Here is a 25,466-nt window from a genome sequence, read left to right as displayed (position 1 = left end):
AAGACAACCAACAAATTTAGCTTGGAGATTGAAAGCAAATCATTGGCCACACAGGATATGCCCTCTTCTCATTATTACCATCAGGTAGAAGGTACAGAAGCCTGAAGGCACACACTCAGTGATTCAGGAACAGCTTCTTCCCCTCTGCCATCCGATTCCTAAATGGACACTGAATCCATGAACACTACCTCATTACTTTTTTAATTTCCGCTTTTTGTACTACTTATTTTAATTTAACTATTTAACATACATATATACTGTATAATTAATGTAGTTCCGTTTTTTTCTATATTTATCATGCATTGCATTTTATTGCTGCTGCAAAGCTAACAAATTTCACGACATATGCCAGTGATATTAAATGTGATTCTGATTCTCCTGCTCTGTATCATGTGAGTTCTCTGTTGATTTAAAATGATTTCTTTGTAAATAGAAGGAAAACTTTGGGAATTAAAATGAAAATGAGAACAGTTGGTAATTGCCGATACAGCTGTACACCAGGAGGCTGTCAAATACAAAACACACAGTTGAAGTCTTTCCATTTACTGGCCTCCTGCTGCTGATGTCTTCTGGTCTATACCAGCTCTATGTCATTAAATATTTTCATATATATTCCATGTCAGATGCACCACTGTTCACTCTGTTGTTAGAATGCTGATGTGGTTGGGCTCTTTACCAATCACATCATATATACAGTACATATAATGGGCTACCTGCCACAACCTTAAGATAATCTTCACTGCATTTCAGAAACAACGTCATTCACAGCTAAAAGGACAATGGTGTAGTAGGTGGCTGTTCTACAATGCTCAGAAACTATGCCATAATTAATGCAATAATTAAGCATTCTCTCCTATTTGATCAATTATCTCATTATCTTCCTCTGTGCATTTATTTCATAATGGTCACATTGTAACAGATTAAATATTAATTTATACACATCCAACAAAGTTATGGACTATTAATTTTGCCAATGTTATCAGCAATTTACAGAAGAATATTTACTGTATTGATTCGCAAGTTTAATAATTTGCTATTACTATTTGTAGTTACTGATGTAATGACCTTGGGATTTATTTAACGTGCAATACAAGATTCAACATTCAAAACCGTTTTATCCCATTTCCAGTACACAAGTATAAAGGAGAATGAAATAATTGTTACTCTGGGTCAGATGCAGCACAAAAACATAACATGATAAGATTTAAGAAAACACAATAAAGATAAATATATAAGATAGCTTATACATTGAGGTTAATTGTATGTCCATAAAGTGACACTAAGCACAGGAGTGTCTGTACATAAGGTGATGCTGACAGGAAATGATGAAATAGTAGTGATGGGGGGTGGATCTGTTGATCAGCCTTACTGTTTGGAGAAAGTAAGTTTTTCAGACTAGTGGTCCTGGCATGGATGTTACATAGCCTCCTCCATGATTGGAGTAGGACAAACCGTCCACGATCAGGGTGGGTAGGATTCTTCATGATGTGGCTGGCCTTTTTCCAGCACTTGTCTGCACATATGTCCTTGATGCCAGTAATACGCTGGCCAGTCCATTCGAAGGACAGGAATTACAAATTTCGGACTGCGATTCATTCAGCTTTGGTCTCCACAAGGTGCCTGACAGCATATCTCTTAACTGAATACAAAGTAAGGACTGGAAATCTGGCTGGCATGAGCTGTCCAGTGGAAGATAACCAGCAAACAGAGACTTATACATGGCTTCAAGATGGCTTTTCATGTCTTGAAAATATGGAAGTAGAGTCCTGACAAGTGGAATTATGACATTATTTATGGCGTCCTGTGAATACACATTCACAACCCATTCTTTTCACTTACACAAGCTCACTTCATACACCTCTTTTAGCTTCTTTATAATTCAATTCCTAAAATTGTTATAGCCAGGGGTGGTAATGGGGACAAGCTCCCACTACCTAGTAAATGCTCCCAATGGCGTGCGCCTCAAGTAACCTCTGACAACCAGGTCCAGCTCCTGGCCTTCATGTGCATCTTAGCTACTAAGCCTGGTGGAAACGTTTCTACTGACAGGAGAAGGGCTAAGGTGAGTTACTGGTGCCTTAAAACCAGTGACTTCGGGGAGATGGGGCACATCGGCCATGGCTGGTCACTCATCTAGAAGGAAAACTCTGATCTCAAATCTCCGCTGTCTTGCGGCTATATCGACTAAACCCCAAGGGAAAAGTCCGGGGCCGCAGTCCTTAGGGCAGTCCTACGTTGAGTTCAATGCTGACTAGCAACTCCTGCGATGCTGCTGGTACCCAACTGTATCGGTCTCTGCCACTCCTTTGGGTTCACCTGCTGCATGAAGAGGGGGAGCTTGCTACATGGACAACAGCTTGCCCTCCATGTTGTACAGCCCGAGTTTCCATATCTAGTCAGCTAGGATACAACACGCATTGTCCACCCTGACCGACGAAGCTTCATTCACTCACCATTTGTCCAAATGTTTTGAGGGGATGCTCTGGGGGTCAATCATCATCATCATCATTACGAGCCGTACCATATGATGTAGGCGATCATGGTCTTGTCCATGATTGTCCTTGGCTAATTTTACCACAGAAACGGTTTGCCATTGCTTTCTCTGGGTAATGTCCTCAGAAAACGTGCAACTCCAGCTATTATCAATACTCTTCAGAAGTTTACTGCCTGGCAAAAGTGGTCACATAACCAGGACTTGCAATCTGCACCAGCTGCTCATACGAGCATCCACCACCTGCTCCCATGGCTTCACGTGACCTTGATCAGGCACTAAGCAGGTGCTACACCTTGCCCAAGGGCGACCTGCAGGCTAGTAGAGTGTAGGATCACCTCACACCTCCTTTGGTAGAAACGTATCTCCACCCTGTTAATAGGGTCAATAGATCTCCTATAAAGCAAAATCTCAAGATTGGTGGACCTGGAGATAATATTGTCCTAAAGGTTCATCAGAAGATGCAACTCTTATAATTGCAGCCATTTTGTGAGATGCCCAAAACAATAAAATGCAGCTGCATGTAACTACCTCTAATTATAACCAAGCAACGCACACAAAATGCTGGAGGAACTCAGCAGGCCAGGCAGCATCTATGGAAAAGAGTAAACAGTCAACATTTCAGGCCGAAGGGTCGTACCGAAAGGTCTTGGCCCAAAACGTCGACGGTACTTTTTTCCATAGATGCTGCCTGGCCTGCTGAGTTCCTCCAGCATTTTGTGTGTGTTGCTGGGATTTCCAGCATCTGCAGATTTTCTCGTTTCTAATTGTAACTAGCTCACACTGCTGTAAGTATGGAGGGCAGAAAAGAACAAAGGATTTGCCTTTACGTTGAAATCTAGTTCAAGCTGGGTAGATAAGGGAATTCTCTCATAGGAACAGCCTGTGAGACAGGGACAGCTCTGATTTATGCTGCCCTGAGCCTCAAGTTTACAAACCAAGAAACTACAAGCATAAAAACCAGCTACACTACAAATTACTGCACATTCACTGAATATTTACAAACAAGCCGATTATACTAAAATATAAGCAAGCATTAAGAAAGTTAAACTACAAGAAAAATGGCAATTTAGACACTAATCCATCCGGATGAATAACAATACTTTCCTCCGTCGGAGTTTCTATTCTCCCATCGGCAGTCCAACATGAATATGGCATGATGGTATCTTCCCATTATGCTCCCTCTGAACTCATCATACGCATCTCTGATCATTGAGTGCCGAAATCCTTGAACTGGTGCACTTTCCATTTCTCCTCAATCCTTGCCTAAGGCTGGCTCACACTGTTCACAAACCACAGTTACTGTCCTTTTACCAGCAGGCTGCTGAACTGGCATGAGTAACTTCAATCTCCACTACTCTGTACCGAGTCTGAGACCAACACACTCAATTTCAAGGACTCTTTGCACCTCATGTTCTCAGCATTGTTTTTTACTTGCATAGTTTGTCTTCTTTGGCACATTGGTAGCTTGTCAGTCTTCGTCTGTTTTGTAAAAGTTATTGTATTTCTTTTTCCCTTTGAATACCTGCAAGACAATGAATCTCAAGGTAGTATATGGTAACATATATGTACGTAGGCATTAAATTTACTTTGAACTTCGAAGTTTTGAACTCCAGAACAGCATCAGATCTTGCTGTGGAGTCCTTGGCAACTAAGGAAACTTCTTAAAGAGTGTGGAGAATTTTTTTAAAGAAAGGTGCTAAGGAGAGGAAGAAGAACGATAGACATTTATTATATTTGGCATCAAAGGACTTGTCTCTATCACATTTGGGATTTAATATGAGGTTTAGCTTGATTCAAGATTCAAGATTCAAAATTGTTTAATTTAATTGCTTTGTGGAACCAGAACTGGCTTGCCCACAGAAGGCAAAGAGTGGTTGTAGACGGGTCATATTCTGCATGGAGGTCAGTCACCATTGGTGTGCCTCAGGGATCTGTTCTGGTAGGTCAAATAGGATGACAGAATATTGCATTAGTGGTAAGACTCTCGGCAGTCTGGAGGATCAGAGGGATCTTGGGATCCGAGTCCATAGGACACTCAAACAGCTGCGCAGGTTGACTCTGTGGCCTTCATCAATCGTGGGATTGAGTTTAGGAGCCAAGAGGTAATGTTGCAGCTATATAGGACCCTGGTCAGACCCCACTTGGAGTACTGTGCTCAGTTCTGTTTGCCTCACTACAGGAAGGATGTGGAAGCCATAGAAAGGGTGCAGAGGAGATTTACAGGGATGTTGCCTGGATTGGGGAGCATGCCTTATGAAAACAGGTTGAGTGAACTCAGCCTTTTCTCCTTGGAGCGAAGGAGGATGAGAGGTGACCTGCTAGAGGTGTACACGATAATGAGAGGCATTGATTGTGTGGATAGTCAGAGGCTTTTTCCCAGGGCTGAAATGGCTAACATGAGAGGGCACGGTTTTAAAGTGCTTGGAAGTAGGTACAGAAGAGATATCAGGGGTAAGATTTTACACAGAGAATGGTGAGTGCATGGAATGGACTGCCAGCAACAGTGGTGGAGCAGGTACAATAGGATCTTTTAAGAGACTCCTGGACATGTATATGGAGCTCAGAAAAATAGAGGGCTATGGGTAACCCTAGGTAATTTCTACTGTAAGGACATGTTTGACGCAGCTTTATGGGCCAAAGGTATTGTGCTGTAGGTTTTCTATGTTTCTATGTCACTTCCTGTATTTAAGTGTAGGGGAGAATGAAATAATTGTTACTTCGGATCTGATGCAACACAAAAAAAGCAGAAAGAATAAAGAACACAATAATAATAACATAAAAAAACAATAAATATAAATTGATAAGATGTCTTATATACATAAATTAGCTGTATGTGCATAAAGTGACACTAGGCTGGACATAAGGTGACTGATGGGACAGTCCACAATGTGGCAATTTCATAGATTTAATGTTTTAGTGTTCTCTTTGTAAGATGAAGGGACTCCATCTCATTGGATACAAGATTGACCAGGAGGAGGAAGGCAGAGGGTGGGAACTGTAGGAGCTGTATATCTATTTATTGTATTTGTCTTGCACATCCTCGCTCTGGGTGAAGGTAATTTGTCACGTAAGTCTGGGTGGCGATTAGCATTGGGTGGTGGTTAAAAAAACTGGATATAGTCACCTATTCACCTGTTTGGCAGCACAGAGACAGGGTGAAGGGGGAGCGTGTATATTTCATTGACTGCTCGACTTTGTTGGCTGATTGTTTGAATTTGATCCAATTATGTTCACATTTGTTTTACATGAATCACAGAAGAGTTGAATGATTTTGTAGTAAAGGATTAAACGTACCTTTTTGACTAGGAATTCAGTTAGTTGGAAGCAACCAGTGTGATACTCCCTCACTCAGCCTCTCAGTGACTTTTAATTTGTTTTCAAGTAGTCGCTACATTTTGTCAACAGAATTTTTTTAATATCAGACAAACATTAGTTTATGGCAAAGCCATCAGCACAGATTATTTCAGATGTTTTACTTTCTGGGCAAAGAGGATTGTTGGACCTGTTGGCGGAAGAACGATTCCAACACAAAGGAATGCAAAGAAAGGCCAGCCGGTTGTCTGAGATAATTACCATCGCAACACGGAGAGACAGGGCAACGTGAGCAGTAGGCCAACCTGGGGCTTTGTGTTGACGCATGCTGTGGATTTGTGGATTGAACACAGTGCTGCCTGTCCACTGGGGAAGTTGCTCGGTCATGTAGTGTTTGTGTGATGGTCCGTTGTGCTGTGCTCCAAGCACTGGTTTGTTGCGTTGTTTGCAAAGTTCGTTAGTGCTGAGATATTGTGACACCTGAATTAACGGCTGTTTGCTGGTTTGGTTGATGTGCTGTGGATGCGTGAATAGTTTGCTTGATGCTTGTGTTAATTTGAATGGAATACCACCGAGGCATGCCTCACCTTCCTACAGACGATGCTTCTCAAGTTCCAATGCATGGTATGACTCCAGATATAACAGATGAACATAGAACATAGAATAGTACAGCACAGTACAGGCCCTTCAGCCCACAATGTTGTGCAGACCCTCAAACCCTGCCTCCCATATAACCCCCCCCCCACCTTAAATTCATCCATATACCTGTCTAGTAGTCTCTTAAATTTCACTAGTGTGTCTGCCTCCACCACTGTCTCAGGCAGTGCATTCCACGCACCAACCACTCTCTGAGTGAAAAACCTTCCTCTAATATCCCCCTTGAACTTCCCTCCCCTTACCTTAAAGCCATTTCCTCTTGTACTGAGCAGTGGTGCCCTGGGGAAGAGGCACTGGCTGTCCATTCTATCTATTCCTCTTAATATCCTGTACACATCTATCATGTCTCCTCTCATCCTCCTTCTCTCCAGAGAGTAAAGCCCTAGTTCCCATAATCTCTGATCATAATCCATACTCTCTAAACCAGGCAGCATCCTGGTAAATCTCCTCTGTACCCTTTCCAATGCTTCCATATCCTTCCGATAGTGAGGCGACCAGAACTGGACACACAAGATAACTCACCTACAAGATAATGTAAATCCAAGTGAGTGTGTGTCAAATGTTGAAAGCAGAAGGACTATCTTACGGAGCTCTGTTGCAGAAAGAAAATCTTTCCTATCAACTACCTCTTCTGCACGTGTTAAAACAGAGGCTGATTTAACTGCAGTAATGGCGCATCAATGATTACTGAAGGACAAACGTGTGCTGGAGGAGTTATAGAAAAGGAAGGAGCAGCTTAAGCTGGAGGAAGGAATGCCACACTGAATGGCCAAAGTTAGTGTGCTCAGGGCTCCAAAGTGCTGCAACAGGACAGTCCAATGGCATGAATTACTAGACTGAAATGGCACAAAGCAAAGCACAAGCAGACCATGTCAGTGCTGATTAATTTGTCCCTCAAGTGTCTGTGAAACATGAATAAAGCCCCAAGAGGTTGCTCAGGGGCTGTTAACTTTCAGCCTGCACTATTGAGGCACTCTGAGCTGAAGTCACATCCAATAGCTCAAAGTGCTCACTTACAGCACAGAACCACTCTTGTGAGATCAAAACCATATTTTAGACATTATGCGGAAGCATGATGAAATAACAACCTTATTGGCAAGTTTCATCTTTGCCTAAAAGGGAGAGTCAAGTCTTCGACAGTGATCCACTGCAGGGTCATGCTATCATGAAGGCCTTTGTAAACAACGTTGAAAGCAAGACTGACCGCCGTAGTGACTGCCTCTGTTTCCTTCAACAGTTCACTAGGAGTTGCCTGACGGAACCTGGTAAAGTTGCCAGCAACTTCTAAGAGAGGATATGTTAGGACTAAGGCTTTACTACAGGAACATTGCGGTGATGAACAGAAACTTACATCCACAAGGCTCTTTCCGGGCATCCATCAAATCTGAAGCTGTGAAAGCTCTTCAAGGTTACGGTCTTTTTCGTAGAGACTGTTGCAATGTCATGGAAAGCGTGCAGTACTTGCCTGAAAATCCATTATAAAGAAACTGCCCCATAAGCATAGCTGGAGAACAGTGGCCGGTGAACTGCAAAAGAGACACAACCACGGGGCTACTTTCATTGACATTGTTAATTTCTTTGAAAGGCAAGTAAACACTGCAACAAACCCAGTATATGGGAATATACAGGATGCTCCATCACTGGCAGTAGGCAAAGGTGTGAACATAACTAAGTCACAACTTCATTCCAAGGCTAAAGGAAACAGCTTTAACACTACTGTGGCCACTGTGAGGAGTAAAGCTAAAAGTGAAACTAGAACTAAATGAAGGGAAATGGTTCCAACAGCCAAAAGATTTTGTCTGTTCTGTGGGAGTGGACACATATTGGATTTGTACCCTCAGCTGGAGCAGTGAGAAGATTGTCTTCTTAAAAGAAAACAGTGTCTGCTTTCACCGTTTGTGTACAGAACACATCAGCAATGATTGCAGGAAGCATCTTTCACGCAAGGTACGCAGCTTTAAACGTTCCAGCATACTTCATATTCACACAAACAACAGGGGGGCAGAGTCAGAACAAGCCGTGCAAGAATCAGACACAGCAGTGGGCTGTGTTCTGCTATGCAGTGGCCTTACAGGGGCTGCCTGTCATGACTGTAAGCTTCCCATAGATCCAGTACAAGTGAAGTCTAAGAAGCAGAACAGGATAGTGGTTACTTGTGCTTTCTTAGATCGAGGGAGTACAGCGGTCTTCTGCACAGAGAGCCTCATGAACAAGCGCAACCTCACAGGAAAAAGGACATGCACACCACGGGTCAAGAGAAGATTGTGAGCAGCTACATAGTCTAAGGATTGGAAGTGACCGGCTTAGATGGTGAAAATGATTGCAAACTACTTTACGTCTACGTATATATACACAGGAGGGTTTTCCTGTCCACGGAGGGAACATTCCACGTCAGAGGGATCCCCAGGGATGGTCGCACCTGAAATATATTCATTTGCCAGAGACTGATTCAGAAATTGAGCTGCTGATAGAGACAAATGTGCCTAAATCATTGGAAACATTGCAAGTGATTCACAGTGTTAATAATGATGGATTCTATGCAATCAGAACCATGTTTGGCTGGACTGTTAATGGGCCACTGAAAGAGACCAGGGTGATGGGAGAGACTGAGCTCAGCCAGCGCTGACAGATAACAGAATCTCAGTGTTGAACTTGGATGAACTTTGGCAGCAACAGTTTAGGCAGACTCCCTGAATGCAGTCAGGATGAACAAACTAGTTTGTCAAGAGAAGACCACAAGTTCACGGAGCAGGTTGCAAATTCTGCAAAACTGGTGGATGGCCTCTACCAGATTAGTTTACCATTGAGAAAGAAGGAGGTTAATGTGCCAGATAAAAGGAAGATTGCCCAAAAGCCTGCTCTGAATCTAAGAAAGATGTTTAAGAAGGATTTGTCTTTTCACACTGACTACACAGCTTTCATGGAGAATGTCATCTCCAAAGCTTATGCCAAGAGAGTGCCAGCAGAGGATCTGGAACACAGAGATGGGAAAGGCTCATCATGGTGTCTACCACCCCCGAAAAAGAAAACTCCGTGTTGTGTTTGAGTGTGGAGCAAGTTTTCAGGGAGCACTCTTACAGAGGTCAGATCTTATTAACTCACTGATTGGAGTCATAACCAGATTCAGAAAAGAACCAGTGGTGATCCTGGCAGATATTGAATCAATGTTTCATCAGGTTAAAGTACCAGTGCAAGATGCAGCTCTGCGGAAGCTTCTTTGGTGGTCCGATAGTGATTTCAGCCAAGATATGGTGGAACATCTCTTTGGAGCAACTTCATCACAGATCTGTGCCAAATTTGCCTTAGGGAATGCACAAAAGACATTGAGGAAAAGTTCAGCTGCAAGACAGCGTATAGGTTTTGCATTGGTTCTATGTTGATGTCTGCTTTGTGTCAGTGTCCTCTAAGGAAGGAACAGCGTCCCTCTATCATGACCTGTATCCATTTGCGCTAAAGGTGACTTGCGACTCACAAAGTAGACAAGCAACAGTCATAGTGTGCTAGCTGTTATACCAGAGGAGTAAAGACCAAAAGACATGAAGAATTTGGATCTCTATCAAGATATACCTTCTGTGGAAAGTGTACTGGGTGTGCAATGGTGCATTCAGTCTGATACTTTCAAGTTTAAGATCACTCTGTACTGGGCTAAGCGCTAGTAACCTCCAGCCTAGATGACTGCTACATGACTTGGTTTAAAGAAGAAAGAAGATATTTGCATGAATGTTAAAATGTGTTAATAATATGTGAATCTTTATCCTTGAAGATTTCATGTCACCTATTTTGTAATATATAGTTGTAATTATTAAAGTGTTACAATACTTAGGGACTGGGATGTAGGAGATGGATTTATTGTCCATCTGTATTGCATTTGTTGTGTGGTACATATCTTCATTGTGGGTTAAGGTAATTTGTTGCATGGGTTTAGGCACCAGTTAGTTAACAGGAAGCGTGTGGCATTGGGATATGGTTAAAATAAATGACCTGTTCACCTGTTGGGCAGTATAGAGACGGGGTGGTTGGGAGCACATATTTTTCATTGACCGCTCGTCTTTGATTGCTGTCCTTGTTTGAATTTGATCCAATTATGTTCATCTCTGCTTTACATGAATCATGGAAGAGTCGAATGATTTTATTGTTGGTTTGTATTAAAGGATTAAATGTACCTTTTCAACTAGGAACTCTGTTAGTTGGAAGTGTGGCATCCAATATCATACTCCCTCACTTAGCTCTCAGCAACTTTTAGTTTGTTTTCAAGTAGTCACTACAGTAATAAAGTGTTGTTATTTAAAATGGAGGCCTGTGATCTGCGGTGTGTTATAGGGGTTGTTCCTGAATCCACTTTTTCTTGTCACTTATATTAAGAATTTGGATGAAAACCTCAGTGGTATGGTTAGTAAGTTTGTAGATGACACCAAAATTGGTGGCATAGTAGACAGTGAAGAAAGTTATCTGAGATTATAACAGGATCATGATGAACTGAGTAAGTGGGAAAAGTGGATAGAATTTAACTCAGATGTGAGATGGTGTTGCATTTTGGTTAGCTAATCTGGAGCAGTAAACAATGGTGCTCTGGAGAGAGATGTAGAACAGAGAGACCTCATGGTACAGACATGTCATTCCCCGAAGTTGGCAGCACAGCTAAACAGGCTGGTGAAGAACTCATGCTTCATTGGGACCTCATTTTGCAACAGGAGAAGTCAATGATGAGACCACACTCAGAGTATTGTGCACACCACTGCAGGATTTTAGATATCAAAGCAATCAAGTAATCTGGGGACATTGCTGAATTGCAAAGTTTAGTTAAAGGTTCAGCCATGATTTTACAGACAAACAAATGGGTTCAAAGAGCTAAATGACTCACTCATATTGCTAAGTTATACACTCCTTAAGGGATTTTGTTTCTGCTCTGGCTTCAGCTGTATCTGAGCTCATTGGACACAAGGAACTTAAACAAGAACTTCATTGGCCAGCTTGTGCAGGATCACCTGCCTATACACTATCCCCTCCCCTTCATCCACACCAGCAACAATGGTCCTCACAGAGTTAAACAGTGAGAGTGAGTATAAAGGAAATCTGTGTTAATTTGCACAAGTCCTTCTCTACCACTTCCTGCATGCAAATTTAAAAAGTAAGAATACCCCGGTGGTAAAACATGAAGTAGTGTTGCCCTGCAGCTTTGAAACTACCCTGACAGACCAAAGGATAAAGCATTGTGGAGTTCACTGTGATGGAGGCAGCAGTGCTCGTTATGATCAAAATAGGAGCAGGAGTGGGCCACTCAGGTCCAAGGAATCTGTGCTCCATTTAATAAATAAATGCCGATCTGAGTAAAATAGCCATGATCTCCCAGTGGCCACTCATTTCAACTCCACTTCCCACTCCGACATCGACATGTCTATCCATGGCCTCCTCTACTGCTACAGTGAGGCCAAACACAGGCTGGAGGAGCAACACCTCATATTCCGTCTGGGTAGCCTCCAACCTGAATATCGATTTCTTCAACTTCTGGTAACCAGTCCCCTCTGACCCACCCTCCCTTGTTTTCCCTCATTCTGCCTTCCCCCTCCTGCCCTGCCCTCATGACCTGTCCGTCATCTTACTCTGGATTGCTCTCTCCTTCCCTTTATTCCATGCCTGACTGTCAGCTCCTACTAGATTTCTTCTTAATCAACCCCTCACCACTTCCACCTATCACCTCCCAGCTTCGCACATCATTTCCTCTTGTCTCCACCCTCACCTGATCTCACCTATTACCCACTCCTTGCCCTCCCCCCATCTTTTTATTCCGGCTTCTGCCCTGCCCCCTTCAGTCCCGATGAAAGGGCTTGGCCCAAAATGCCAAATGTTTACTTCCTTCCACAGAGGCTGCCTGACCAGTTGAGTCCTGCAGTATTTTCTGTGTGTTGCTCAAGATTTCCAGCATCTACAGAGCTTCTTGTATCCCTGATAATAACCTCAGCTCCACGTTTCTGCCTACCCTTTGTTTGACCTGTATCTGTTTTACTATCTGTTGTGAGAAGTGATGGGGCCAGCCAGATCGCCACTGGCCTGTATTCATTAAAAATGTCGAGGATGCATGCCCGTGTTTGAAGTGTTTAATGGAAAAGTGTCAGATTCAAATTCTTGTGCGTGCTCCTGTAACCCAGACCAAAGTGAACTTCTATGACCTGTAGTTAAAATCCTTTGGTATGATATCATTGGACTTCAATTCTGATACATTGTTACGTGCTTCGACCCAGAACCAAAAACATTGAATACAACTAAAGGACAGTAAGAGGAGTGTGGGGAAAAAATAAAATGTGTAGAATAGAACTAAGGAATTTTCATTTTGTCTTCAGTTCCTTCTCCACCAGTCAGCAAAATCATGCATAAACTTCTAACAGTTTGAGTTCTACCCTTCAGCATAACTTTCAGAGAGGACCTGATCACCCTCTCCTCTATTCTATTTCTGCTGGGTAGGTTACATTACGAGCAACAGCATTGATCTGAATTTATTTTGGATAATAGCTACATTTCCATCCATACACTAGAGCAAACTGCAAACTTCCACACCACCAGCTTCAGAATGATTGTAAAATTTAAAGGCATAGGGTGGCTACAGTTCTCAATGTTGTGCCAAACTAATTAAATACCTAACTAAATCGAAATCAATGCCTTCACAAGTTCTGTACTCCTCTATTCTCTGCATTTTTCTGTGCCTATCTGACAGCCTCTTAAACATCTCTATCAGATTTTCCTTCTCCACCACCACTCCACCATCCTTTCACCCAGAACTGAATAGAACACTCTAGGTGAGGGGTTCCCAAACTCTGTTCTACCATGGAGCCCCAGCAATAACCGAGAGGTCTGTGGACACAAGGTTTGGAACTCCTGCTCAGGATGTAACCTAAGCAGATTTTTATAAAGCTGCAACATAACTTCCTCACTGTTGAAATGATACTAAGATGGAAATTCCAATAAAACTTACACTCAGTGGCCACTTTCTTAGCATGCTAAAATAAATATCTAATCAGCCAATCATGTGGCAGCAACTCAATGCATAAAAGCATGCAGGCATGGTCAAGAGGTTCAGTTGTTGTTCAGACCAAACATTAGGATGGGGAAAAATGCGTCCAAGCGACTTTGACCGTGGAATGATTGTTGGTGCCAGATGGGATGGTTTGAGTATCTCAGAAACTGCTGTTCCCCTGGGATTTCCACGCACAGTAATCTCTAGAGTTTACAGAGAATGGTTCAAAAAGCAAAAAAGAATTCATTGAGCAGCAGTTGTGTGGGCAATAACAATAACACCTTGTCAATAAGAGAGGTCAGAGGAGAATGGACAGACTGGTTCAGGAAGGTGACAATAACTCAAATAACCACACATTGCAACACTGGTGTACAGAAGAGCATCCTAGAATGTACAACAGATTGACTCTTGAAGTGGATGGCCTACAGCAGCAGAAGACCATGAGCAAAAACTCGGTGGCCAGTGTATTAGGTGCTTCCACTTTATTAGGCAAAGCCTTTGACAAGAACATGCATGGGAGATTGGTGAAGAAGGTTCAGTTGCTTGGCATTCAAGATGAGGAAGTAAACTGGATTAGACTTTGGCTTTGAGGGAGAAGCCAGAGAGTGATAGTACATACCACATATATAACATATAGGAGGGAGATTGAAACACAACAATAACCTTTTACTCAATGTCAGCAAGGTCAAGGAGCTGATTGTTGACTTAGAAGGAGGAAACCAGAGGTCCATGAGCCAGTCCTCATGAGGGCATCAGAGGTGGAGAGGATCAGAAGCTACAAATTTCTCAGAGTTGTCATTTCAGGAGTTCTAGTGTGGGCCCAGCATACAAGTGAAACATTAAGAAAGCTCCGCAGCACCTCTACTTCCTTACAAACTTGCGAGGATTTGGCATGACATCTAATACTTTGACAAATTTCTATAGATGTGTGGTGGAGAGTATACTGAATGTCTGCATCAGTGCCTGGTGTGGAAACACCAATACCCTTGAATGGAAAATCCTATAAAAAGTTGAGGATATGGCCCAGTCCATCACAGGTAAAGCCCTCTCCACTATTAAACACATTTATACAGAGCATTTTCACAAAAAGGCCACATTTATCATCAGGGACCCCACAATCCAGGCCATGCTCTCTTCTCACTGCTGCCAACAGGAAGAAGGTACAGGAGCCTCAGGACTCGCACCACCAGGTTCAGGAACAGTTATTACCCCTCAACCATCAGGCTCTTGAATCAGAGAGGATCATTTACTCAACTTCACTTACCCCATCACTGAACTGTTCCCACAACCTATGGACTCACTTTCAAGGATTCTTCAATTCATGTTCTCGATATTTATTGCTTATTTTTATTTGTTTATTTATTTTATTTTGTACTGCACAGTTTGTTGTATTTTGCACATGGGTTGTCCATCCTGTTGGGTGCAGTCTCTCATTGATTATATTATGGTTATTGGATTTACTGAGTACACCTGCAAGAAAACAAATCTCAGTTGTATTCAGTGACATATATGTACTTCGATAATAAACTTACTTTGAACTTTAAGATGGTTGCTTCTCTGACTGGAGGTCTGTGACAAAGTATTGTGCCTCAGGGATCGGTGCTGGGTCCATTATTGTTTGTCATCCATATCAGTAATCTGGACGATAACGTGGTAAAGTGGATCAGCAAATTCGCAGATGACACCAAGATTGGGGATGTGGTGGAGAGTGAGGAGGACTTTCAAAGTTTCCAGCAGGACCTGGATCAGGTGGAAAAAAGGGCAGAGAGCATTTAATGCAGACAAGTGTGAGGTGTTGCACTTTGGGAGGATCAACCAGGGTAGGTCTTACAGAGTGATCGGTAGGGCACTGAGGTGCGTGGCAGAACGGAGGGATCAGAGTATAGAAATCCATAATTCCTTGAAAGTGGCATCACAGGTAGATAGGGTCATGAAGAAAGCCATTGATGCTGGCATACATAGCTCCATCCTCCGTCAGTGTACTGACAGGAGATGGGATGTTATGTTGGAATTATATAAGATATTGGTGAGGCCCAATTTGGAGTACTATGTGCAGTTCTGGTCACCAGGAAAAATGTAAATAAGATTGAAAGAGTGCAGAGAAAGATATTGCCAGGAGTCGAGTACTTGAGTTATAGGGAAAGGTTGAATAGGTTGGGATTTCATTCCTTAGAACATAGAAGATTGAGGGGAGATTTGATAGAGGTGTACCAACTTATGAGGGGTATAGATAGGGTAAATGCAAGCAGGCTTTTTCCACTGAAGTTGGGTGAGACTACAACTGGAGGTCATGGGTTAAGTGTGAAAGGTGAAATGTTTAAGGGGAACATGAGGGGGAATGCCTTCACTCAGAGGGTCATCAGAGAGTGGAATAAGCTGCCAGTGCAACTGATGGATGGGGGTTCAGTTTCAACATCTAAGAGAAGTTTGGATTGGTACATGGATGGGAGGGGTATAGAAGTCTTTGGTCTGGGCAGGTCTATGGGACTAGGCAGGATAATGGTTCAGCATGGACTAGATGGGTCTGTTTCTGTTCTGTAGTGTTCTATGATTCTATTTATCCATAATCAGCAATGTTCTCAGTTCAGAGACTGTAAGCTAATGCCTTAAATAAATGTACATGAACAGTTCCAACCTCAGCAGGCCGTGCAGTTGTGGGGGAAAGTTGAACATGCCCCAACACGGCTCAGTGTGAGATGATTGGTTCACAGCAACAAAGGAGATAAGGAGAGAGCAACGTCGGGTTCCTCTGATGTCTGCAGTATGACCTTTAGCACAATCCTCTCATCACTAGTGTGACTTTCCATTAACTCATTTGCAGCAAGTACCTCCATACACAAACAAGAGAAAATCTGCAGATGCTAGAAATCCAACAGCAAGCTGCTAAACGCAAAGGACGTTCAGAAGTAACAACAGGCGTAAGCTATATGGGTCTTTCAGCCTGTCCACCATTCAGTATGGATATGGCTGAAACCTATAGACCTCTGGTCTGAATAGTACAATGACAGAGCTTCCACAACCTCTAGAGAAGATAACTCCAAAGTGAAGAAATTTCTCCTGGAACACACACAGAATGCTGGTGGAACACAGCAGGTCAGGCAGCATCTATGGAGAGGAAGATAGCCAATGTTTTGGGCCAAGACCCTTCTTCAGGACAATTTAGTTCAGTTTTGCTGCACTCTTTCTATAGCAAAGCCCATCCTTTTTCAGTTGAGGAGATCAAAACTGTGCATAATATCAGAATCAGGTTTAATATCACTGACATATGTCATGAAATTTGTTATTTTGCAACAACAGTACAGTGCAGTACATTTAAAAATCTATAAATTACAATAGGAAATATATATATAAAAACATTAAATTAAATAAGCAGTGCAAACAAGGGAGCAAAATCTAGTGAGATAGTGTAATTGGGTTAGTTCATTGTACCAACATTACCACATTAGTAATCTAATGGGAAGAATCTGCTCTTAAATATTCAGTGTGTTTTCAGGTTCCCATACCTTCTCCCTGATGGTAGCAATGAGAAGAGGGCATGTCCTGGGTGATGGGGGTCCTTAATGATGGATGTGGCGTACTTTGAGGCATCTGGGTGTAATTGAAAGAAGACACTGCATAGTCCATGATAAGACTTACTTGTACCTGCACCCAAATCCCCTCACAATAAAGACCAACATACTACGTGATCTCTTAATTACATGTGAATGTTGATCCTCAGTGACCTGAGTACCAACACACCTAGGACCCTGTGAATGTCAACACTCCCCAACCTTTCATCACTTAACAAACACTCCTCCTTTCTGGTGTGCACATAAAGTGGGTAACGTTTTTCCATACTAATCATCTTGTTGCCAACTCACTCAGCTTGCCAGAACCACCTCAAAGCCTCTTCCTCTTCCTTCATACTTAACATCCTACCTAGTTTAGCATTATCTTCAAATTTGAAAATGTGACTAATTCAGTCATAATATAGATAGTAAAAACCTGCGACTTAAACACACACCCTTGAAGTGCTATATTAGTCACCATTGTCGTCAGGAGAATGATCCATTTATTCCAATTTTGCTTTCTATCCAATAGAATAGAATATCCATTGTCTATCAGGATTGACCTATGTGGGACTTTACTTATGTGTTCATGTATGCAAGTAAAATAAAAATGCAAAGTGAAAATGTTGTGTTCTTAAGTTGAACATAAAATTGGTAAGCTGGAATCAAATACAAAGGAAGAATCTGTGAACTGTTTAGCAAATAACAGTAACAAGTGCCACCTAGTGGGCAATGATAAAAGTGCAAGCCATAACTTGCTTCCTCTTCATATCACACCAGTTAGCCCAGTACTTTTCACGGTAAACTTATTAAATAGGATAAATCATGCAGAGTTATATCAAAATTACTGAAATTTATCATAGTAAAACTAATTTCAATATACCTGAATTGATGATGCACTATGCTCATTAATTTAATTTGGATTCCATCAGCCCTTAGGACATAAACTGCAAAAATTGCAAGACAAAAGGGCTTGTTACTGTGTTGTATCGCTAACAAATATACAAACAAGCAAGCAAACAATTAAAGAATAATTTTTTTTTTAATGTAGTGCTTCATTGGTTAGGAGCACGCTCCTCTGAAAATAGTATCCCAGCTGGGCCCTTACTGGGGAACGTGGAACATTAAAAGGTTCAGCACAGGAACAGGCCCCTGAGTCCACAATGTTGCACCGTACCGATTAAATTAGTAATCAAATGGTTAACTAAACTGATCTCTTCTGCCTACATAATGTTCATATGCTTCCATTTTCATCATGTTCCTGTACTTATCTAAATGTCTCTTAAAAATCCCTAATGTTTCCACCCCTACCACCACCCCAGGCAGCGCATTCCAGGAACCCACCTCACTCTGTATAACATAACTTGCCCCTCACCTCTTCTTTGAAATTACCCAATTGCACTTTAAATGGATGCTCCCTGGTATTAGACATCTCAACCCTTGGAAATGTCAACTGTCTGCCGCCTTTATCTCTCTCATAATCTGATAAACCTCAATTGATTTCCCCTCAGCCTCCAGAGAAGAAAAAAATAAGACTGGCCAACATCTTGTTATAGTACCTGCCCTCTTCTTCGAGCAGTATCTGGGAAATCTCTCTGCATTCTCACCAAAGCCTCAATATTGTTCCTCTAATGGGGAGACTAGACTGCATGCAATACTCCAGATGTGGCCTAAGTAGTTTTTTTAAAGCTGCAATATAAATTTCCTGACTTTTGATCTCAATGCCTCGTCTAATAAAGGCAACCATGCCATATGCCTTCTTAACCACCTTGTCAACCTGTGTAGCCGCCTTCACCACTGCTCTGCCTGACTTTATCTTTCCCTGCTAGGCCTCAGAGCCGGCCCCAGTGCCACTGGCCTGGCTGGCTACTGCTGTTGTGCCCTGATAGGTCGTCCTCCCCAGCAGCATCCGAAGGGTTACTCTTGGTGCTGACTAGAATGGTCACAGGGAACCTTGCACTCACTGCTTTCTCCCCTTACTTACCCATTTACTATCTAAAGCTGCACTCTGGGTGTGACCTCCTCAGTCAATGAGGTTTCTACGCTCCATGATGGTCCAGTTCCAGTTCCTCGACCTTGTCAGTCAGGAGCTGAAGTTGCATGCTCTTCCTGCAAGTGTTGTCATTAGGGATACCATTAGCTAATCTATAATCACACATCTTGCAGGAGGAGCTTTCCACTACCTTAAATACCATTCTGCCTACACTTGTTATACCTTTCATTCTAACTTCTTAAGCTGAAGCTCTACTAGCAACTGAATGATTCCAAATGACTCAGCATTTGCCTGTTCTCACTGAAGCCTGTTGAGCCAAAGCCTCCCACTCCAGCCCCAGCCCACTCTATCAACAATCAGTCCCACAAAGGCCACTCCACTTACACCCCATTTCTTTTTCATTGGCCCTTGCTAAGTTACTAAAACCCCAAGCAAACTCCCACCCTGCAGACAAGTCCCAACAGGTTCCAGTCACTTTTTAAACCAGGCATGTAGAGTTCACACGGAACTGTCTCCAGCTCTGCGATCTCCCACTCTGCAGGCAAACAAATCAATGTTCAAAAACACACCAATTCCGTTTATCCAAGGATGCATTGTAGTGCGATCAAGAGTCAAAAATGATATTCAATCCAATAAGGGTCAGGAGGCTTGGTGAAAACAGATCTCTGCAATCATGTAGTTATAGATACTTGTAGCAAAAAAAAGACTGAGAAAGATCTATCCTGCATAATCCTAGTACTGTAGCTTCCTGCTTAAGGGAAAAGTTGTGTATCAAGAAAAACTCCTCTAGCATGATTTTTCTGAAAAATTAACAAAATTTGTTGTTTGCATTTTGTGTTTACTTAGATTTTTTTCTCATGTAAATTCTAGAAAACCAAGCTGTTATTCTTTATCTCAGATCTTTGGTAATCATTTGTGGGTTCCACCAGGGTGAATTCCGTAATCTGACTGATATAGTTGGGGGGGAGGGGAAGTGGTGTACACAACGTTCAGTTCTCTGTCTGCAGCCTTTTTGTTTACAGAACATTGTGTGCTCATCTATGTACATTTCAAATTTGATAAATATTTCCATTTCCACCAGCTTTTGAGACAGTGAAAGAAAACAAGAGAAAATCTGCAGATGCTGGAAATCCGAGCAACACATACAAAATGCTGGATGGAGGGACTCAGCAGGCCAGGCAGCATCTATGGAAAAAAGTACTCAGACATCCCACCTCTCCCGGAAGTTCCGGGAGTCTCCCGCATATTGATAGTGGCTCCCTGACGCCCGCAAATTATACACAATATCCTGGAAATTGATTTTTTTGAGAGCAAGCGAGAGAGAGGGAGAGAGTGAAAGAGAGTGAGAGAGAGACAGCAAGAGAGAGAGTGAAAGAGAGTGAGAGAGAGAGTGAAAGCAAGAGAGAGTGAGAGAGAAAGAGAGAGCGAGAGCAAGAGAGTGAGAGAGAGGGGGTGAGAGAGAGAGAGATTGAGAGAGAGAGAGGGGGTGAGAGAGAGAGATTGAGAGAGAGAGAGAGTGAGTGAGTGAGAGAGAGAGAGAGTGTATGTGCCATGGCAGAGTGTTCCAAAAAAAGAAAATATAAAACGTACTTCACCCTGGTCTACACTAAAGTGTACCCCTGCCTAATAGGGGTCAAAATAATGACAGTGTTGCCCGCTGCACTGTTTGCAGCAGTGACTTTTCTATTGCCCATGGTGGGTTAAATCACTGTTGAGGTGAGTTTAACGGGTGTCATTCAATCATTAGCATAGCTAACATTATTTAAACTAGCTGGCTAGCTGTTAAGGAGCTACTCTACTGCAGACATCCCACCTCTCCTGGAAGTTCCGGGAGTCTCCCGCAAATTGATGGTACTACCTCCCTGAAATGAGTTTTTGCAGGGTGGGATGTCTGAGTACAGTCGATATTTCTGGCTGAAACCTTTTGGCAGGTCTGGAAAAATAAAAGCTGAGTAGATTTGAAAGTTGGGGAGAGATGGAGGGGGAGGAATGAAGCAAAGAGCTGGGAAGTTGATTGGTGAAAGAGACAGAAGGCCATGGAAGAAAGAAGGGGGGAGGAGAGGAGCACCAGAGGGAGGTGATGGGCGGGCAAGGAGATAACATGAGAGAAGGGAAAGGGGATAGGAAATGGTGAGGGGGGAGAGGGCATTACTGGAAGTTTCAGAAGTTACTGGAGAGTCCCTCCCCACTGATCTCCCTCCTGGCACTTATCTTTGCAAGTGGAACAAGTGCTACACCTGCCCTTTCACCTCCTCCCTCACTACCATTCAGGGCTCTAAACAGTCCTTCCACGTGAGGTGACACTGTGAGCCTGTTGGGGTCATCTACTAAATCTGATGCTCCCAGTGTGGCCTCTTCTATATTGGTGAGACCCAACGCCAATTGGCAGACCGCTGCGCCGAGCATCTACGCTCCATTCACCGGAACAAGCGGGACCTCCCAGTGGCCACTCATTTTAATTCCACTTCCCATTCCCATTCCGATATGTCTATCCATGGCCTCCTCCACTGTCGGGATGAGGCCACACTCAGGTTGGAGGAACAACTCCTTATATTCTGTTTGGGTTGGCTCAACCTGATGGCATGGACATCGATTTCTCAAACTTCCCTTGCCCCCTCCTTACCACCTCCTCTCACCATATCCCATCCCCTTGTCCCCCTGTTTCCCTCTCATGACATTTCCTAGCTCTTTGCTTCATCCCTCCCCCTTCAAGTTTCCCCTATCGCTTAGTGTTTCTCTCTCCCCTCCCCACCCCCAACTTTCAAATCTACTCCTTGGCTTTTTCTCTCCAGTCCTGCTGAAGGGTTTGATGGTACTTTTTTTCCATGGATGCTGCCTGGCATGTTGAGGTCCTCCAGCATTTTGTGTGTGTTGCAATGAAAATTCAATGTTTGCTAGGGGAAATAGACACTTCCTATCTATTTTATGCAATTATGTACAAAGCAATTAAACCTTCCCTCTGTTCCCCTGTTTTCAGGGTGAATAAAACAGGTTGCCCATTATTTTTTCACAGCTGAAGTCCTCCAGCATCTGTGAGTATCATTATAAATGTCCCTGCACACTCTGCTAAGCTCACGTTCTCCCTGCTGCCTAACTGTTGTTCTGTAGATGTTGGATGTGCATTGCCTGTTCTCCTCACAATTCCTTGACCAATGAAATAAAATAACTCCTGGGCCTTCTTACTGACGTGTATGTGCACGACTACACTTTTAGGACGTGAATGTGCACTCTAGTTTTGCCTGATTCTTTGTGCTTCCTACTTTTACACCACTTGTGTGCTCCCCGGTGTTCAACGGTTCAAAGGTTCATTTACTATCGAAGATTACAACTCTGAAATTCTTCTTCTGCAGCTAGCCACGAAACCAAGAAAGAAAAGAGCAGCAGCCACGATCATCAACACCACCCCCGGTCCCTCCCAATCCCTCCTCTCCGCACAAAAAACAAAAATGGAACAGGCTCATCGACCCCTCTCCACATACAAAAAAAATGAAAAAGATCAAGCAAAAAGCACAGAATACGAAAAAGACTGTGAGACAGAAAGAAAGTCTATAGTCGAAGTCCAAAATGCTGAAAACTTGGGTAACATTCTCTGGGCTCTGCGGCAGCTTCTCCCCTCTCTGATCGCAGAACAAACCCCAGTGTTCAAATGGCAGTCTCTCCTCTCCGATAGCAGAGCAAACCCCAGCGTTCAAATGGCTCTCTCCTCTCCGATAGCAGAGCAAACCCCAGCGTTCAAATGGCTCTCTCCTCTCCGATAGCAGAGCCATCCCCCAGTGATCAAAAGGCAGTCTCCCCTCTCTGATCGCAGAGCCATCCCCCAGTGATCAAAAGGCAGTCTCCCCTCTCTGATCGCAGAGCCATCCCCCAGTGATCAAAAGGCAGTCTCCCCTCTCTGATCGCAGAGCAAACCCCAGTGATCAAAAGGCAGTCTCCCCCCTCCGAGAGCAAAGCAATTCCCCAGTGATCAAAAGGCAGTCTTCCCCCTCCAAGAGCAAAGCAATTCCCCAGTGATCAAAAGGCAGTCTTCCCTCTCCAAGAGCAAAGCAATTCCCCAGTGATCAAAAGGCAGTCTTCCCTCTCCAAGAGCAAAGCAATTCCCCAGTGATCAAAAGGCAGTCTTCCCTCTCCAAGAGCAAAGCAATTCCCCAGTGATCAAAAGGCAGTCTTCCCTCTCCAAGAGCAAAGCAATTCCCCAGTGATCAAAAGGCAGTCTCCCCCCTCCAAGAGCAAAGCAATTCCCCAGTGATCAAAAGGCAGTCTCCCCTCTCCAAGAGCAAAGCAATTCCCCAGTGATCAAAAGGCAGTCTCCCCCCTCCAAGAGCAAAGCAATTCCCCAGTGATCAAAAGGCAGTCTTCCCTCTCCAAGAGCAAAGCAATTCCCCAGTGATCAAAAGGCAGTCTCCCCCCTCCAAGAGCAAAGCAATTCCCCAGTGATCAAAAGGCAGTCTTCCCTCTCCAAGAGCAAAGCAATTCCCCAGTGATCAAAAGGCAGTCTTCCCTCTCCAAGAGCAAAGCAATTCCCCAGTGATCAAAAGGCAGTCTCCCCTCTCCAAGAGCAAAGCAATTCCCCAGTGATCAAAAGGCAGTCTTCCCTCTCCAAGAGCAAAGCAATTCCCCAGTGATCAAAAGGCAGTCTCCCCCCTCCAAGAGCAAAGCAATTCCCCAGTGATCAAAAGGCAGTCTCCCCCCTCCAAGAGCAAAGCAATTCCCCAGTGATCAAAAGGCAGTCTTCCCTCTCCAAGAGCAAAGCAATTCCCCAGTGATCAAAAGGCAGTCTTCCCTCTCCAAGAGCAAAGCAATTCCCCAGTGATCAAAAGGCAGTCTTCCCTCTCCAAGAGCAAAGCAATTCCCCAGTGATCAAAAGGCAGTCTCCCCCCTCCAAGAGCAAAGCAATTCCCCAGTGATCAAAAGGCAGTCTCCCCCCTCCAAGAGCAAAGCAATTCCCCAGTGATCAAAAGGCAGTCTTCCCTCTCCAAGAGCAAAGCAATTCCCCAGTGATCAAAAGGCAGTCTTCCCTCTCCAAGAGCAAAGCAATTCCCCAGTGATCAAAAGGCAGTCTCCCCCCTCCAAGAGCAAAGCAATTCCCCAGTGATCAAAAGGCAAGCAGCTAGTGCTCACCTTCTTAATTTACCTCGAAGCTTCAATCCCCCTTGTCACTTTAATTGGCAAAATGGAGTCAAACACTAGCTCGCGCCCCACAGCTATTCTGCAGCCTGCTCGCCACGAGATTCACCAAAAGTTGCCTCTCCCTTCCAGAATCCTCTGGGAGACTCCAGAGCACTGAAACACCAGAATGATCTCCAAAGCGCAAATCACAGGCTCCAGTAGCTCCAGAATGACATTCAAGACAAAAAAAAAATGTAAAAGACATAAAAGAAGTGAACTATGTGGTTTCATGATCTGTCCAGAAGATGCCGACCGAAGGAGCGTTGTACACAGGTGCCATCTTGACCCGTAGTACTTGTTTGCTCTCCTCACTGCAGTATATTTAATATTTCAGTAATATTTGAATAATATTGTAAATATATTGTTTAATTAAGCATTTTTTGGTTTACATAATTCATATGTAAAAGTATGTGAATGGCATACGTCATTATTCCACCTCATCATATTTGTGAACCTCACTGAAGAAAGCTAAGTATATGAGTTATCCCAGGCTCCCGTGTTTTCCTTCCCATTAATCTCTGGAGTTACAAAATATAACACCTGTTTGGTATTTAATACCAGTAGTATTTGAATAATATTGTAAGTATATTGTTCGATTAAGCATTCTTGTTCATTTAAATAATTCATTATGGGTAATGGGTAAAAATTAGTGAATTGCATATGCGTCGTGACACTCCTACATGATGCATGGGCGCTGAGTAGGCTACGGTCAATTATGGAAAACTCTGAACATCCTCTACATAGCACCATCCAGAGACAGAGAAGCAGTTTCAGCGACAGGTTACTATCGATGCAATGCTCCTCAGACAGGATGAAGAGGTCAATACTCCCCAATGCCATTAGGCTTTACAATTCTACCGCCAGGACTTAAGAACTTTTTAAAAGCTATTATTAATGCTTTTTGAGATAGTGATTTAGATGCATATCATATTTTTTTTACTGAGTTAAGTATTGTATGTAAGTAGTTTTGCTACAACAAGTGTATGGGACATTGGAAAAAAAGTTGAATTTCCCCATGGGGATGAATAAAGTATCTATCTATCTATCTATCTATATGTGCCGTGCTTAAAGTAAAGAACAAATTGGGATGTGCAAAAAACTGCTATGTCTTGTAGCTCCAAAACATGAAACTAATCCCAAGCAAGACAAGAGAGCCAAGAGTTGTAAGTCCTAATTTTACATACACAACACTCCTCCCTACTTAGCTATAAATTCCAACTTAACAGAGAATGCATCTCTACAACATACACCATATATTATATAATACAACTACTATATGCAGTCATC

The sequence above is a fragment of the Hemitrygon akajei genome, chromosome 2 (assembly GCF_048418815.1).
Source record: "Hemitrygon akajei chromosome 2, sHemAka1.3, whole genome shotgun sequence".
Classification (NCBI taxonomy): domain Eukaryota; kingdom Metazoa; phylum Chordata; class Chondrichthyes; order Myliobatiformes; family Dasyatidae; genus Hemitrygon; species Hemitrygon akajei.
This window is presented reverse-complemented; position numbering follows the sequence as displayed.